Source organism: Lissotriton vulgaris, chromosome 12 (genome assembly GCF_964263255.1).
Source record: "Lissotriton vulgaris chromosome 12, aLisVul1.2, whole genome shotgun sequence".
Classification (NCBI taxonomy): Eukaryota; Metazoa; Chordata; class Amphibia; order Caudata; family Salamandridae; genus Lissotriton; species Lissotriton vulgaris.
Genome location: NC_141700.1, coordinates 210,195,810 through 210,212,619, shown reverse-complemented (window position 1 = coordinate 210,212,619; position 16,810 = coordinate 210,195,810).

Genomic DNA, 16,810 nt, shown 5'->3' with positions numbered 1-16,810 from the left:
GTCTCGGGTCACAAATGACTACCAACTACTCCACAAACAGCAAGCAACCTGACTCGGTCATCTGAGAGTCTTGCCCTACCAAGTGGTGCCAACCCAGCCCTTGGCCCTTGGAAGTTGGTATAAAGTGCTCAAACAGACAAATTCCACGCATCAGTGACATTCACTGCTCCAAACCGGTGCTTCTCCTTTGACAGCCGCACAGTACAAGGATCGAGTACATTGCTTCCTGGTGCATCCTCGGCTTGCTAAGATTGAGGATGATGCATGGTCTCCATTACCAACGCATCCTAAACTTGTTAGATAGATGGATGGATGGATGGATGGATGGATGTATGGATAGATAGATAGATAGATAGATAGATAGATAGATAGATAGATAGATAGATAGATAGATAGATAGATAGATAGATAGATAGATAGATAGATAGATAGATAGATAGATAGATAGATAGATAGATAGATAGATAGATAGATAGATAGATAGATAGATAGATAGATAGATAGATAGATAGATAGATAGATAGCGGGCCTCCATATTGATCAAAGATCATGTGATGTAATTTCCTTTTTGACCACCAGGATAAGTGATGTCACACTCCCTACCCTATTGTTTTGGGGCAATGGCATCATTGAAGCAAGGTACATGTTCTCATTCAAGCTGTGATGAACTCAGGCTTTGAGGTTCAATATGAGCAGAAAGTTTATAGCGGAAGCAGCCTTCGCTTTTTGTTGTATTACTGTATCAGAAAATAAAGAGCAGACTGAATCCTCTGCACACTTTACAGCTTTGTGCTGCTCACTCTGGTGTTATTTGTTTCAGCTGTTGAGTGCTATTTTCTCTGGTATGAATACAATACAATAGCATTTATAAAGCATACAGCTGCTTCTGAAGAAGCGTCCAAGTGCTCACAGCATGTGACCAGTACTAAAATTAACTAGGAAGCCAAACCCAAGATTGGAAACCACCCAGACAGGAATTAAATAAAAAAAGTCTATAAGTGTTTCCTGAGAATACTTTCAGAAGGGACAAGATGAAGACAATGAGCAAGAGAGTTCCAGAGCATTGAAGTGAGATACATAAAAGATCTCCCACTTCTGTAGCTTGTCAGATCTGGGTAATTTGAAATAGCTATAGATCATTGGATCTCAAAAGTCTCAGCTGGTGATAAGCTTAGAATCTCTTACATAAATCTTAATTAACACAGCTATCTGTCTACAAATCTAGGGCTAGCTGTGTTGCTAAGACATTTTTAAAATCAAACATAAACAATAAAATCAAACATTCCCCCTCCCCAATCTCCTTCTTTACAAATAGCTTATTGGTCGGTAGTGTTTGTATATTGGGATCTTCAAGATGGTTTCATGTGTATATAGTGGTGCGCAACATCAGGTAAGGGTGGAGTTTTCCATGGGTGCAGTTTCAGGGAGCAGGCATAGTAACTTCAGGTAGGTTGGGCATGTCAGTTTGCGGAATTCACAGGCAAGAAATGAATGAAAGACGCCCACAATTCAGAGTAGGAGGTGTTTTCTTGCTCAACTGATAGAGGCAGTTTCTCTATTCCTAGGATAAACCACAGCTTGGGGAGCCAAGAGGTATAATGAGGGATCCAGTGAGTACCTCATAGGGAAAGAATCACCTTAAGGGCTGCCCCCAGGACTAAGGCCATTTGCCTCCTTCACATATAGTGACACAGATAGGTCAACGGATTAGGAGGCCCAAGTATGGTGAAGGCAGGGAACCTCAGGAATGAGCTGTTAAGGGCATGATCAATGTCAGTTAGGATTTGTTTTTGTTTTTAAAAAAAAAAATTATTAACAAACTGATGGAGAAGACACATCATTGTACATATAATAAGAAATCATTATTTACAAAATGTATGTAGCCCGCTCCCTAACAGGAGCTAGTTCCATTTTCCACTTGGAGTGCAATAAAAAAAAATTTCATTTCATACATACATCAGACAAGAGAAAAGAAAAAAAAAGAAAGTAATATATAAGAATACAGGAGCATAGAAAAAGAAAATAATATTTTTTAGTCCAACAAAAATATCTTTCTATTCATGATTGGGCGCAAGACCGTCAATAAAGTTTCCCCAATTTTTTGTAGTGAGCGAGCACCTCTAAGTTTGGCTAATCCTTGCTCCATAGAATGGATTTCATTGACTAATGACCACCATTTCCAAATATTGGGAGGTTTAGGACATATCCATACTCTAGCCAACACAAGTTTAGCGCAGGATATGAGAATCGTTATCAAAGATGATTGGGGATGAGAAGCAGGGTATATGTCAAGTAATACAGATGATACAGTAAGAGTGGATAAAACAATATTTTTGTTTCCAAAATTTTGAGTAAGTCTCCCCAGAAGTCTTTTAGGATTGGGCATGAAAACAACATATGTCCTAAATCCGCTGCGCTGACAGAGCATTTGGGGCATTTAGTACGATCCCCTTGGATGTTATTGCGGGACCACTTGGATATCTTTTCTGGTGTGTAGTACAACATGCATGTTGTGCGAAACTGTTGCAGTCTCCAACCAGGTGACCGTACAGCGTTGTTAATATTAGAAAAAGAACGTGTAGTTTGCTTAGAGGTTATATTTCAGCCGGTCTTATTACTCAATTTTTCCGCTAATTTTATGCAGTCATCAATTTTAACGGCGCAGAAGGATTTGTAAGCTTCACTTATCACTGATTTATTTCTAGTAGAATATAAACAATTCCAAATGTCATTGTCTGAGATATTATGTAGTTGTTTCTTTCTTATTAAGAAATCATGTATTTGTACATATTTAAATCTCATAGTTTCCGTTAGGTTATAGAGAGTTTGGAGGGTGTGGAAGTCTAAAAACCCTTCTGCGCCTTATAAGTCTCCCAGAGTGTTGTTACCGTAAGCAGACCATCTAAGAGCCATCGTTGAAAATACCCGGAAGACCCGGATTACCCCATAGCTGCAATTTCGGGTGGTAAAAAGAAGTTTTACAATGGGCCATAATGTTAGCCCATATCCTAACAATATCTTTGGCGGTCTTAAACTTCACCCTCTTGAAGTAATTAGGATCATTGGCTGGCAATAAAAACAAATTTGATTCAGATTTTAGCATGAAAGAGTGAAAAAAAAGGTGTCCTCATTATGTAGCAAAGACCAAAGGCGCCTGATGAATGAAGACCAGAAGTATAACTTAAAATCAGGAAAATTTAGACTGCCCTTGTCTGTGCTGTTTTTGAGGAGCTTTAGTGATCTTCTGGCTTTTTTATACCCCCATATGAAGCTGCTGAATATTCCGTCTAGCCGTTTAAAGAAGGAGTTATTTAGTACTAATGGAATGGAGCGGAAAAGATAAAGGAATTTGGGTAATATCTTCATTTTGATAAGATTAATTCTACTGATTAGGTTCAAAGGTAATCTATGCCATTTTTTTAACAGGACAGTAGTGGATTTGATTAATTCGTTGTAATTAAGATTATTTATTTCTCGTATTTTGGATGTGATTTTGACACCTAGGTATGTAGTGGTTTTGACTATCTCAGGAACATTGACCACTGGTGTATAGTTAGCTATAATTTGTGTTTTGTTTATGTTTAGTCTATAACCAGATACTTTACCAAATTTTTGAGCTTCTAAGTTAATACCATGTAATGCTTTAATTATGTAGGATGTGTAGATGGCAATGTCGTCGGCGTATGCCCTAATTTTCAATAGCTGTTTGTTAGTTTTGAAGGGAATAATTTCGGATTGTGTCTGGAGGGAATGTAAGAATGGTTCAAGTGAAAGGGCAAATAGTAAAGGTGATAGGGGGCAGCCTTGGCGAGTACCCCTAGATATCTCAAAGTCCGTAGAGGTCTGTCCCCCGTAACTAATACAGGCTATAGGGTTGTCGTATAGTGCCTGTATCCCATTCAGGAAATAGCCATTAAACCCCATTTTAGTCATGACGTGCCAAAGGTAGTTCCACCCCACTCGATCAAAAGCCTTCTTGGCATCCAACAATATCATAACGAGTGGGGTGGTCTCTATCTCAGCCATGTCAAACGCGGTTATAGCCGTGTTCACGTGAGTGGTAGTGTCCCTACCAACTACAAACCCATGTTGTTGTGGGTTGACTATTTTGGGCATGAGAGGAGCCAGCTTAGAGGCTAAAATTTTAGCAAATATTTTTGCATCTGTGTTGATCAAAGATATAGGTCTATATGACCCCCTCTCTTCTTTTGGTTTACCCTTTTTAAGAAAAAATATAATTTTGGCTTTATTCCATGATTTGGGAGCCTTTCCTGTCGCCCCAATAGATTGTATAACCTGTAATAGTATAGGCATTAGTTCCTCCAAGCAGACTTTATAAATCTCCAAGGGAATGGTATCTTCCCCTGCAGCTTTTCTGGCTGGTAAAGCAGCAATGGCTTGACGTAATTCTTGCTCTGTAATTTTTTCGGACAATTTATCTGTTTCTAAGGTATCGAGTGTAATTAGAGGAAGATCATCTAGATATTTCTGTATTATATTTTCGTTCTGAAAAGATTCTGGGGTATATAGGGTCCTGTAAAAGTCCGCAAATTGTTCCAAGATATCATGAGGCTGATCATATATTTTATTATCGGAGCCCCGAATGTTAGTGATCAAAGTACAGGCTCTGTCTTCAGCCACTTTATACGCCAGGATTTTTCCTATTTTATCTCCGCCCTCATATTGTTCGATCTTATATTTATGTAGATTGGTACTGTTTTTTTTAATAGGCTTTGCTTTAGTTTCCGATTTTAATTGACTTAGCTTAAGACCTATTTCTTTTACCGTCTGCAAATTTAGCCGTAATGCTGTGGACAATTGTATTTCCTGAGCAACGATGCTAGAGGTCAGAGATTTATTGAGTTTGCGTAGTTCAGAGTTTTGTCTGAACACATATTCTTGGGTAAAGCCCCGAATACTTGCCTTGCAGGCGTCCCAGACTACGTTACATGTAGCAGAGTTCTGATTGATTTCTATAAAGTCAATAAGATGTGTTTTTAGCAGTGAAATAAAGACTGGATCTGATGTTAAATGTCTGGGAAAAGAGAATGGTCTAGGTCGAGTGTGTGTGTGTCGTGTATCAAATGTTAGTATAATCGGGTTGTGATCAGATGTTATTCAGGGACCTACCTCTATTGTGCTGTTATTAAGAAGGTTGGGACTGGCAAAAGCCATGTCTAACCGAGAGCATTGCTTATGAGGAGCGAGTAATATGGATTGCCAGGAGAGTTTGAATATATATATCTCCACGCATCTTTGATATTATGAATACGACTAAGTTCTAAAATTGAGGCTCTGGTTTTCCGCATCCGTTGATAGCTCCTAGGTCTAGTGGTATCTAATTGATAATCCATAATGCAGTTGAAGTCCCCCATTATAATAAGCTCTCCATCCCAATCTAGAAGTTTTACAGTTTTATCGTCAAAGACCTTGGGTTCATCCAGATTTGGGCCATACACCACACAGTCAACATAATTATGATTTTCAATGCTTAAATGGGCAATAGCCCATCTACCGTCTTTATCATTGCTGGTTTGCAAGATTTCTGCTTTAAATCGTTTATCTTTAAGGATTGCTACCCCTCTAATTGAAGCCCCAGAGGTAGAACAGCTAACAATATCGTATCCTAATTGGCAAAGTAATTTTCTATCCTTGCCGGCAATATGGGTTTCAGACAGCAGCATAAGATGGGGGTTATATAATCTCAGCTCTTCTGTGACCAGACGTCGTTTATTTTTGTTTTTTAGCCCAGCAACATTCCAGGCAAGGCACTTTATTTTATGCATTTAAAAAGCGGGATAACCATAATAAAAAAAAAAACAAGTGGATGTTCTTTTTGTTCTTGAGTTGCACAAAAAAATGAAAGATTACTTATATTTTTATCTTTTGTAATATGTCTTCCCCTCAGGTTGCCAACAGTTTTTTCAATTTTTTCATCCCTCCACCCCCACCCCCTTACGGAGAGCCTAAGGCTCCCTCCCTCCACCCCCCTGTCACCTACCCACAGCGGGAAGGGACAGTTGCTGCTGCCGTTGAACAGCCAGCTTCTGCATCAGACTACCTGGAGAGCCCCACCACCACCCCCTCCGATAAATTCTAAATCCCTTGAGACTTAGTTTCCAAAACCTTAACTATTGTATCATCATAGTCAAAAAGTTTTATTTTCCCTAGCTAGTTATCAGATTATCTACGGACTTCTTTGGGGTCGTTGAAAAAATGAGTGTGCCCATTTTTAATGAATTTTAAGCGTGCTGGCTCTTGAAGAAAAACTTGCCCCCCCACAGATTTGATTGGATCTATTAGCTTACGCAGTTCCCACCGTCTGTCCATAGTGGCTTTACTGAGATCAGACCGTACGAACAGTGATAGATTCCCTATTATTATAGGTGTGTTAGGCCGAGCTTTCTGCCAGACGGCCTGTCTCAGTAAAAAATTGCCAAAAAAAATGAGAAATGGACGTGGGAATTTACTCTCCTTTGTTTTTTTTTAATTAGGGGTAAACAATGTGCCCTTTGGATTTGTGAATCCCAGTCCCAGTCTGCTAGGTCCGGGAAGGCTCTTTGTAATAGACCGACAAGAAATGCCCTCGGATCTGAATCTTCTGACCCTTCCGGCACCCCAAATAGTCTCAGGTTTGATCTTCTCTGCCGGTTTTCCAAATCCTCAACTTTTAGTTGAAGAGTCGCTATCTGAGTATCATGTATGTTTACTGTTACATGTGTACGTGAAGCTGTTTCTTCTGCACCGGCAACTCGGTGCTGCAGTTCTTTAATGTCTCGTGAAACCTCACTGAAGTTGGAGGTCAATTCTGATAGAGTAGTCTGGAGTTTGTTGTTGTCCTCACGCAATTGCATATAGTGTTCTTGTGCTTCTGTGCGTTGGTTAGTTAAGATTTGGAGTATAATGTCCAATTGAGAGGGGTTAGGTACTTGTTTATCTTCCTCTTCAAAATCTTGAGGTGAGATGTTATTATTGGTCACCGATAGGACTGAGGTTGAAGCTATAGATGACGTTATAGCACTGTTGTTAATATACGCCTGGTTAATGTTATCTCCCCCTTCTCCATCTGTAGCTATCGAAATTGGCTCAGCAATTATAAGTGAGCAGCTGGATGCTGTAATTGGTGTGTTAAGTTGTGGCCGATATGTGGGCGTCATATCATGTTCAGGTATTACTTTTGTTAATGTCTTAGATGGTTCTTGAACAGCATTGTTCTCTGGGGAAGTAAGGCAGACTGGAAAAATCAGGGCGGGGTCAGGATCCGTAGGGCTTGTCCCCGATAGCCTTAGTGTCATATTCTTTACCAGCCCCTTCGCTTCTATCCATTTTCTTAAAGGACTTTTATCAATTAGAATCTTCTTAGTAGTCGCTATGTTGTTAGTAATCTTGCGGTTTAGGGTAGTGTTACCTTTACCCCTTTTTTAACCTTTGTTTTGGTTTTGCATTTCCGTCTTCTGGTCGCCAGAGATTTAGTAGTAACTTCAGATGAATCGATGATCTCTTCTTCTGTTTCCATTTCATATTCATCGTGAGACCCCTGATCTCCAAGTCAGTTAGGATTTGATTGCATTTACAACCGCCTTCCATCCAGCACCAAAACCTCGCCTGTTCCAACCCTGGGGTAAAATCGGGGTTGACCAAAATTAAGGTCATAGGGGAAGGGAAGTTAGTAAAGCCTGCCCTTATCGCTACAGCATCCCACACCGTGAATGTGGAGTTAGGCCCCGATGAGAAATTGAGGCTCCAAGCTCTGTGCTTATGGGGAAGACAGGTTTCCTTACATGTGTTGGAGCCCGCTGCAGCTTGGTCCTTAAAAGGGCCAGAGCTTTTTAGAGAGCGGACGGTTACATTCCACCAGGAAACAGAGTTGGGAGGCTTGGTAGTAGTGCAATAGCATTGGCAATATCAGTCTTCTTTCTTCTGTTGATCGATAGAGTAGGTGTTTATGAAGGCAGGGTTTCTTCCCATCCCAAATAAGTTTGTTAATTTCTATTTAGAGGAAAGGGAGAGTGTCAGGGTCAATAGCAGGGTCTGAAAATGATGGAGAATGTGTGGTAACATTGTCATTTTAACCACCACTATTCTGCTCATCCAGAAGAGGCAGAGCTGACTCCCGCTGAGCAGGTCTCTGTGTAATTGTGAGGTGAGAGCAGCATATATGATAGATATTTTCTTAGGAATAGAACAAGCCAGTTTGATACAAAGGTAGGGTATGGAGTCAATTGCACATTTGAGAGGGAACAAGGAGCTTAGATTAGCTTCATTGGGTAGGATAACTGAGAGATTCAAAATCTGTGACATCGGCATATTCACTTGAAATCCAGGGACCTCCTCAAAAGCCTGGAGTTCTGCCACAAGTGCGGTGCAAGGACATTGGGTCAGTGATAGACAAAATTACATCATCCACATAAAGGCTGATGATTTGGTGGTGTTCGCCGAAGGAAATCCTAGAAACAGCTGAGTTGGACCTTAGCCATTGAGCCACTGGCTCCATGTATGAGGCAAAAAGAAGTGGGAGAAGGGATAACACTGTTGTGTACCAGGTTGGATTAGGATGGGCAGGGATGTCACCCTGGTTACCCTCACTGAATCCCGCAGAGCACCAAGGCCACATCATCGTAGAGTTTCAAACAGGTAGGGCCAATGGATTCTATCAAATGCCTTTTTGGCATCGATGGAGAGGAGCAGAGTCTCTCTTTGGGATCTAAAGGTCTTATCCATAAGATGCAGGAGGCGTTTGGTAATGTCATCATACTAATGGGTGGGAATGAAACCTGTTTGGTCTGGATCAATCAAGCCAGGCATTTGGGGGTTGAGGTGATGGGTCAAAATGCTTGTGATAGTTTTACGTCTTTATTGAGATGTAGTTCAAGGACCCACAAAATGCTGGGTCCTTACTGGGCTTCTCGATTACAGAGATTGCGACTTGGATCATGGAGTCAGTGAGGTTGGAAGAGTTGGTAAAGGAATTCTAAAGGCATGTAAGCAAGGCAGCTAGTTCCTGGCAAAGGATTTGATAGAACTGTGGGAAGAAGCTATCAGGCCCGGGGTATTTCATTGATTTTAAGGAGGTTATGTCTGAGATCAAAACCTCTATCTTAATGGACTACTCCAGACTTTCAGAGTCCCAGCCAGAGAAAAGAGTGAGTGTAATGTTGTGTAGGTAGCTCTAGGGGCCTTTGTAAGGACTATTGGAGACTGTGTATAGAGTTCTGTAGAAAGTCTGAAGCTCTGACACAATTTGTGCATTGGTGAGCGCTTCAAATGAAGGGCCAGTTGGAATCCCCTGAAATTGAGTTTTGCCAACAGGCGGTGAACTAGCATTCAACCACATTGATTGCTCCCTAGATTAAATTTAGGTTTCGAGCACGCCATTGCATATTCTACTCTGTTGAGGTCTAAGCTTTTGAGGAGTAGCTGTGCTTTTTCATGTTCCCTCTATACCCTGAGGGCCTGCTACTTTTGTGTATAGCTTCAAGCTCTGTGACTGTCTGCTTCAGACTGTGGGGGAGATTTTTAAAAAAGTAACGCAACGCCCCCTATGAGGCTGTGCTGCGTTGTGGGACAGGAAGGGAGCAGGAAACACCATATCTTCAGAGATATGGCTCTCTCCTCCTCTTTCCCTTGCGCCAGCTCCGAGTTCAGCTGCCGTGCGCCATGCACACACCTTAGCACCACGGTGCTAGGGTGAGTGTAGCATAGGTTTTGTACAGGAAAATACTATGCTAGGCACGATGCAAAGGTTTTTCAACTGTGCATCCATTCTGTGCAGTGCAGCACGCATGGAAAGTCGGAAAAGGACGGAGAAAATAAAATATTTCAACTGTTAGCGCCTCATTTGAAGAGACGTTACCTTTTGGAGCAAAACCATGTTTGCAAATCTTTGTCCATATGGTTTTGCATCAAAAGACATTGGTGGTTGCAGGGAAACACCCAAGTACCACCCATGTAATGCCCCCTAAGCGCAATGAAACGCAGAGCAGTGCTTCACGCTGCTTTGCGCTACTTAGAGTGTGCTTTCCAGCGCAAAATAATTGCGCTGGTTAGCATCACTTTTGTGACGCTAAACCAGCCCAAAAAGTTTGAAAATCTCCCCCTCTGTCTTTTTTCTATTCAGCAGCAGTTGTCTGCTGCTATAATAGCTATACATTCCCTCCCTACTACTAGTTTAAAAGCTTTCAAGAGGGTTGCTAGAGCTGTCCTCAGTGTCAATATTGTGTAGATAGTCAACAATTACCTTGCGAAGAGAATCCACCTGAACTGAGACTGGAGTAGAGAGTCACTGAGGCGCCAGCAAGACATCCTGGGCTGGCTGGAGTCAAGGCATATCAATAGGGACAGGGGAGCATGATCAGATAAAGAGTGGGGTGCAATGAATACATATGATACCAGGGCTTGTATGACTAGAGCCACTAGAAAATGGTCAATACAGGCATAGGTTTTGTGTGCCGCAGAGTAGTATGTGATGTCTCTTGTAGTGGGGCGTAATTGTCGGCAGACATCCTCCAGCTCACAGTCAGTTAACCAGCATAGGCACTGAGCTGAGAAGGCCCCGGTTTGGTCAGAGCGTTGGCCTGAGTTATCCATGTCAGTGTCCATTACTAAATTCATATCACCGCTGATCAGAATTGCAGCATCAGGGGAGAATAGCACAGGGGTAAGGGCATCAGTAAGAATGGACTGTTGGTGTACATTGGGAACATTGATGTTGACAAGGGTAAAACAGAAGGTACCTACCCTAAGCCTATATGCTATAAGGAGTCCGTTGACTTCAGCTACCTTAGATAGGACTTACCCTTTAAAACCATTTGAGAAAATAATTGCCACCCTGCTCTTTTTAGTGAAGCCTAAGGACCAGAGCTGACATGGGCGCCATAAGGACTGCATTCTAGGGGTATCTATGGAAAGTAGATGAGTTTCTTGTAAGAGGTATATGTCACTGTCCGATTGCTCAAGAAGGGAAAGGACAGCTGCTCCTTTAATGTGTCATGTAGTTCCTAATAATACATATTATCTGTGCATTTAGACAACATAAACTAAGGGATTGGTGTCCAGACTGATTCCTGACATCCCCACAGGATATGTTAGCCTTTAGACCTGCTAGCTTACATTGCCACTATAAGCCCCATAACCTTACCAAGGAGGGAATAGTTTTGGACTACTATCGAACATGAAAGCCCTTGATCCTTCAGGGATCATGAAAACAGTGCAGTACTTTTCACTCAGTCACTTGTACTTTCTTTAGTCTCAGAGAGATACATAGACTACCATGGTGCTAAAACAGTAAATGTAAGCAGGCATATTGATACATGGCATTTATCATGAGTACTCCTACAATGCAAACCCTATCTAAGTGTACCTAGCATGTATGTGGGTGTCAAGCTTAGAAGAATTCCCTAGCAAAAAGCTGACCCCATTACCTGATGTGAGAGAACGAAGGACCCCATCTTGGTATCAAGTTAGACACCTCGCAAGGAATGGCAGACCACTGAGTGCTCAAAGTTCTACGTGCAGGAATCTCAGCGTCTTGTGTCAGGATGGAAGCTTTTCCTCTGGTTGCCCAGTGAAGATGTGGTTCTTATATTCCCAAGAGGAACCCTCAGGGGTTCTACCTAGATGTGTAATGGTACTGTGGGTCGATTGTTCAACAATGACGATAGCAGTGCCTTGGTGTTGACTTGCTTTGACAGGTCCTCAAAGGCTACCTCCATTGCTCCAACTCTCGCCATAAGGTTGTTGATCTTGCCCTCTAGCACCTCACACGCCCCCCAGTATCTTTTGTTGATTAAGCTTGGATACTGCAAATTTATCTCTTATTTCTGTTAGTAGGTTGGCTAAAAGTCTTTCCGTCTGAGATTGCTCCCCCGGACAGGCCACAGTGACCAAATCAGTGAGCCCTTCTCTCTATTCGGGGGCCTGGCTCAAGGGGCTCAGAGGGCAGGGGTTGCGATGGGCTAGTACGCCATCCTCTTCCACCACTGCCAGAGGGGTGAACCTATTTTCCATGCATATTTTTATTCCCAGCCTCACTGGACACAAAGCTATCTATACTTCTTACTGACCCAGGCAACTCTGGGATGTGCATGGAGGTAGGGGAAGCAGCCATAGAGGTGGAGGCAGGCTGTGTGGGATTGAGCTTGGACCTTAAAGTACGAGTGGTGTGAGTGTGTGATTCGGATACTATCAGTTTTAATTCTGGATTTTGTTCTACTCAAAACTTTAGGTAGAGGTATTTGGGGGGCGCTAGAGGGCGCCAAGCAAGATGTCCGTGCTTTAGTGCAGCTCTGCCGACTGGAGTGATTATCCTGTAACTATCCTGCAGTTTCAGCCCGTAAATCACACACCACTAGCAGGCTTCTGATGGTGTTTCACCTTCGCCGACTATCCGAATAGCAAAAAGTGACATGGCGACATGGAGGCTTCACAAGGTGATTCTCCCTGCTGACCTGGACTCAAAAAATGGTGGCCTAACAATGCTACGATCCCTGGGGAAAGTCTGCCTGCCAGTGACAACGCTAAGGCTGCTGAGGGGAGCTGAGGTGCGGGCGGCCGACTGGCGGACTTTGGGACCTGCAGATTGCCGGTGAGTGCATGCTGTGGAGGCGAGCATGGTATACGCTGCTGAGCCACCCATCAGACACGTGTGCTCAGCTCTCGCTGGCAAAGGGCTCCCACGGACCGTGAGGTGTGTGGCCTAGCCCGGTGCTTCTGCGGTGCCCGGGCCCCGCGAGGCTGAGTTCGCTAACGCTGCTGCGGGGATCGAGGCGGCACTCAGGGCCCATCCGAAAGGAATCTGCACAACTGGTGGTGTGTCAAAGAGACCGGCACCAAGGCTGGCAGTGCCCTTGAAATCCTGCTACAGGAGTGAGGGACGCGGCGCCGGACCTCGCTGCTTTGATTGGCGGCACCGCAGATAAGCTTGCACTTGTCTTAGGTGGCGGACTGCAGACATGGCCAATGACACCTTTATCCTGTGCTTTCCCATTTCCACATCACTTGGGGACCCCGGTTGGACAGAGGCGAACGCCTGATGGTGTAGTGGAGTGCCAACTCACACATAGTGCGTGGAGGTTTAGCTCACATCAAGCTGCAGCTCACATCAAGCTTCTAATCCGCAGAAGCATATAAAGAGCAACATCTGGAGGTTGCGATGTTGAGACAGGGTGCCATAACCAACAATACTGTATACACGGGTGCAGGGTGTGCTGGCACCCCCACAACACTGGGAAATCGGGGGTACAATCAACTGAGACCACTTGTGACTGGCTTATCTGAGAACCCAGCCTGATGCTCTTCGCAGACTTCCCTGCTCTACCTCCAGGGTGGGAAAACACGCTGGGCATTGTTGAGATGAGTGGCGCCTACTCCACAACACTACGAGGATCCTTGTTGTGTGCCACGCCCCCTGTCCCAGAAATTTGGGGAAAACAATAAATAAATAAATAAATAAATAAAAAACTAGAGCAATCTGAGCGACTGCACCTGGCATCGCTGTTATAGCATACAAACAGGCACTCCGATCCCACTCTTTAACAAGCCAGCGTGACTGTTGTAGTGGTGGATGGGCCAGTGCTGAAGACTGTGGCGTCCTGGGAGTCCTGTGGCTTGAGTTGGGGGTGCTGCACCGTGCCCCACCATCTTGCCTGAGGGGTGTTGCAGAGATCTATACAGACACCCTGTGTGTCTGACCGCCGACGCTGCGTAAGCCACCTGAGTCCTGCTCTACCTAGCTCCCACGCTGCTACAGGATGCTGGCTGGGCAATAGCAGATACTTGGTGGCACAGCTGAACATACTGAGCACTGGGCCATATGCGGTGTGCTGAGGAAAGGCCCTGATGACCCACTGATCGGCCGCACTTGCTGCAGAGGGGTGACTTCTGGCAGTGCCAAAACACCCAACAGAACCATCTACAAACTGAGTTGTGACGTACCGACGCCTGTTCCTAACTTCAACACTGAGGATCTAAGGAGGGCAAGCAACTGGTGAAATTTACGACCGGCCTTGTGCAGGGCCCAGCCTGCTTATCATCATAGTGCTCTCTGCTCCGTCTCCATGACTGGTACACACGCTGGGCAGTATTGTTGCGAGCGGCATTCTCTCTCCAGCGGTGCAGGGATATTTGTCATGCACAGCGGCCTCTGACATCGCCTGCCCGTGAGAAACTGAACGGACAGTCAGGCCTTGGTCACAAGATGGGGAGAACGGACCCGGGACAGCCCCAGCTCGCGTTTGAGCATAGAAAATCCAGCAAGACATGGCAGCATGCCAACTCGGATTCTGAGGTAGACAACCCCACAGACAGTCTGGGTGCAATTGAGAAAGCACTTAGCGCGGTCCAAAACAGTCTCCCGAGCATCAATGGAAAGATAGACAACCTCAATCTGAGAATGGACCATATGTCAACCAAATTGGGCAAAAACGCTCTGCGGCTCGGCAGAAACAAGTATTTTGGACACCGAGGATGGCCTACAATAAGTGACCACAAAGACACTGAACATGGAGAGAGTGCTTGAGGTGATACAGGCCAAGAATGAAGACCTTAAGGCCTGCTCGAGATGCAACAACTTGCGCATAACGGGACTGCCAGAATCCACGAACACGGGCCGTCTTGAGACGTACATAGAGTCCTTGCCGAAGTCGGTCTTCGGGGCAGAACACCCGTCTGCTGTGTTGATTGTGGAACTTGCCCACCATTCCCTGGCTGCTAGACCACCACCTGGGATGCCTCTGCGTCCTATAATTGTGCGCCTTCTCAACTACAGAGACTGTGATACAATACTTGCATTGGCCAGAGATAAAGGAACGATTACCCACGAGGGCATCAATCTGGCCTTATATTCAGATTTCACCACGACGGTGAAAGCAGCGCGAAAGGCATTTCAACTGGCAAAGAAAATACTGATGCCTGAGAAAGTTCCTTATGCAATGCTATATACCGCCTGCCTGTGTGTCGAACTTAATGGCAGATCGCGATTCATCACTACACCTAAAGATGCAATGGACTATGCAAAATCACTGAAACGTAAAGCCAAGACTTGTCCCAATCTAGAGGAAGATGACACTGATGCAGCATCACAAAGCACGCGGAATGACACTAAGGACTAACGTAAAGGGCAATGACTCCTCCTGATATGGGCGATCCTGCTTTCTGAGGCCCGGCGCTCGGCCAGCAGCGGCTGGGTGACCTAAGCTTGGACTTGGCAAATAAGGTCTAACTATTATCCACATAGCTCACAACTGTTCATACTGTTAGCTAAGATGTGTTATGTTTTCTCTACTGGGAGGGAACTGTCAATACTTCACTTTGGTCACCTCCCCTTTTATCTGAGAGAGTCACAGTGCTTCTACGTCCCCTGTGGGTGTTCTCCACTGAAACAATGGGATGGCTTTGGCAGGTTGGGGTTGCTGAAGTAGGTGGGGGGCATGAGTGGGTGGGGGGTTAGGGGGACTGGGTTGTTGTGGCTAATACGTGCTGAACAAGTCAATTGCAAGGCCAACAGAGTTACTGAGAGTCTGGATTGTGTAGTTTAATATATTTTACAATCCCAGGGTCACGATGGCTCATGAAAACATTGTCTGCTTGATGTGGAATGTGCGTGGGCTCAATACCCCAAAAACGATAAGGCAGACGCTAGCCTAACTGGATCGCCATAATGTCAACATTGCATTTATTCAGGAAATGCACCTCACACCCTACAGAGTAGCACACTTCGGTGCTAGATGTGCGGGCTACCAACAGGCTTCTTCATATTCCTCGTAGCTCGAGGAGTTATTACCCTCATAAAAAGGAATCTACCCTTCACTCTGATAAAAAAGTTGAACAGACGATGCTGGAAGATGCGCCATAACTCATGGCAAGGTTGCAGGGTCCCTTATCACACTGGTAAATGTGTATGGTCCCAATGTAGACAACCCTGAGTTTTACAGCATATATTTTCCACACTGCGAGAAAGGCCAGAAGCTACCATACGGTGGGGTGGACCTAAATACCCATTTATATCCATGGAAGGACAAGTCAAGCGGAGTAGGGGGATACTCTCCAAAAGCTGGGGAAGACATTGATGCAGGAATTTTGGAGTTCACTCTATAGAATGTATGGCGCCTGCGTAATCCAATCTCAATGGTGTGTACATATGTCTTGTCTACCCATGCCAGTTGGTCCCGGGGGGATTACTAGCTAATGAGTGACACTAGTACAACCTGGGTGAGGGATATAGAGACAATCTCCAGGACACTTTCAGACCATAACCCTGTTAGGCTTGTACTCCAAGTCCCACACGCCTATTCACGACAATTCACATGGCGATTCCGTAGTGAGGCCTTTCTTGATACTCTCTTTACACAAACTATGCGAGAGGCGATAACACAATATTTTGAGGTCAATAAGGGCACAGTGTCTAGCACAGCTTCATTTTGGGATGCCTATAAAGAAACAATTCGGTGAGTGTGCATTGGCATGACCGCAGGTATCCTAAAACATATTCAGGGGCAGTTGTCACGGACGGAGCGGGCCCTGCAGGACATTGAGAGGGACTATGAGCGAAGACCGGGCGACACCTTAGCTATGAATATCAAGACTAGAGAACACACGCACACCATTACTAACATGATAGACAACAACGGCACGGACCATTACTCAGCTGTAGATATAGTCGGTCAATTTAGGGCAGCACATACAGATATGTATGCATACAAAACCAACGCGCCGACTACAGAGCTCCACGCCTATCTGTCAGCCATTGCCTTAGCATGGTTATCAGATACCCACAGAGAATACCTATGCCAATCCATCACAGAGGATGATATCA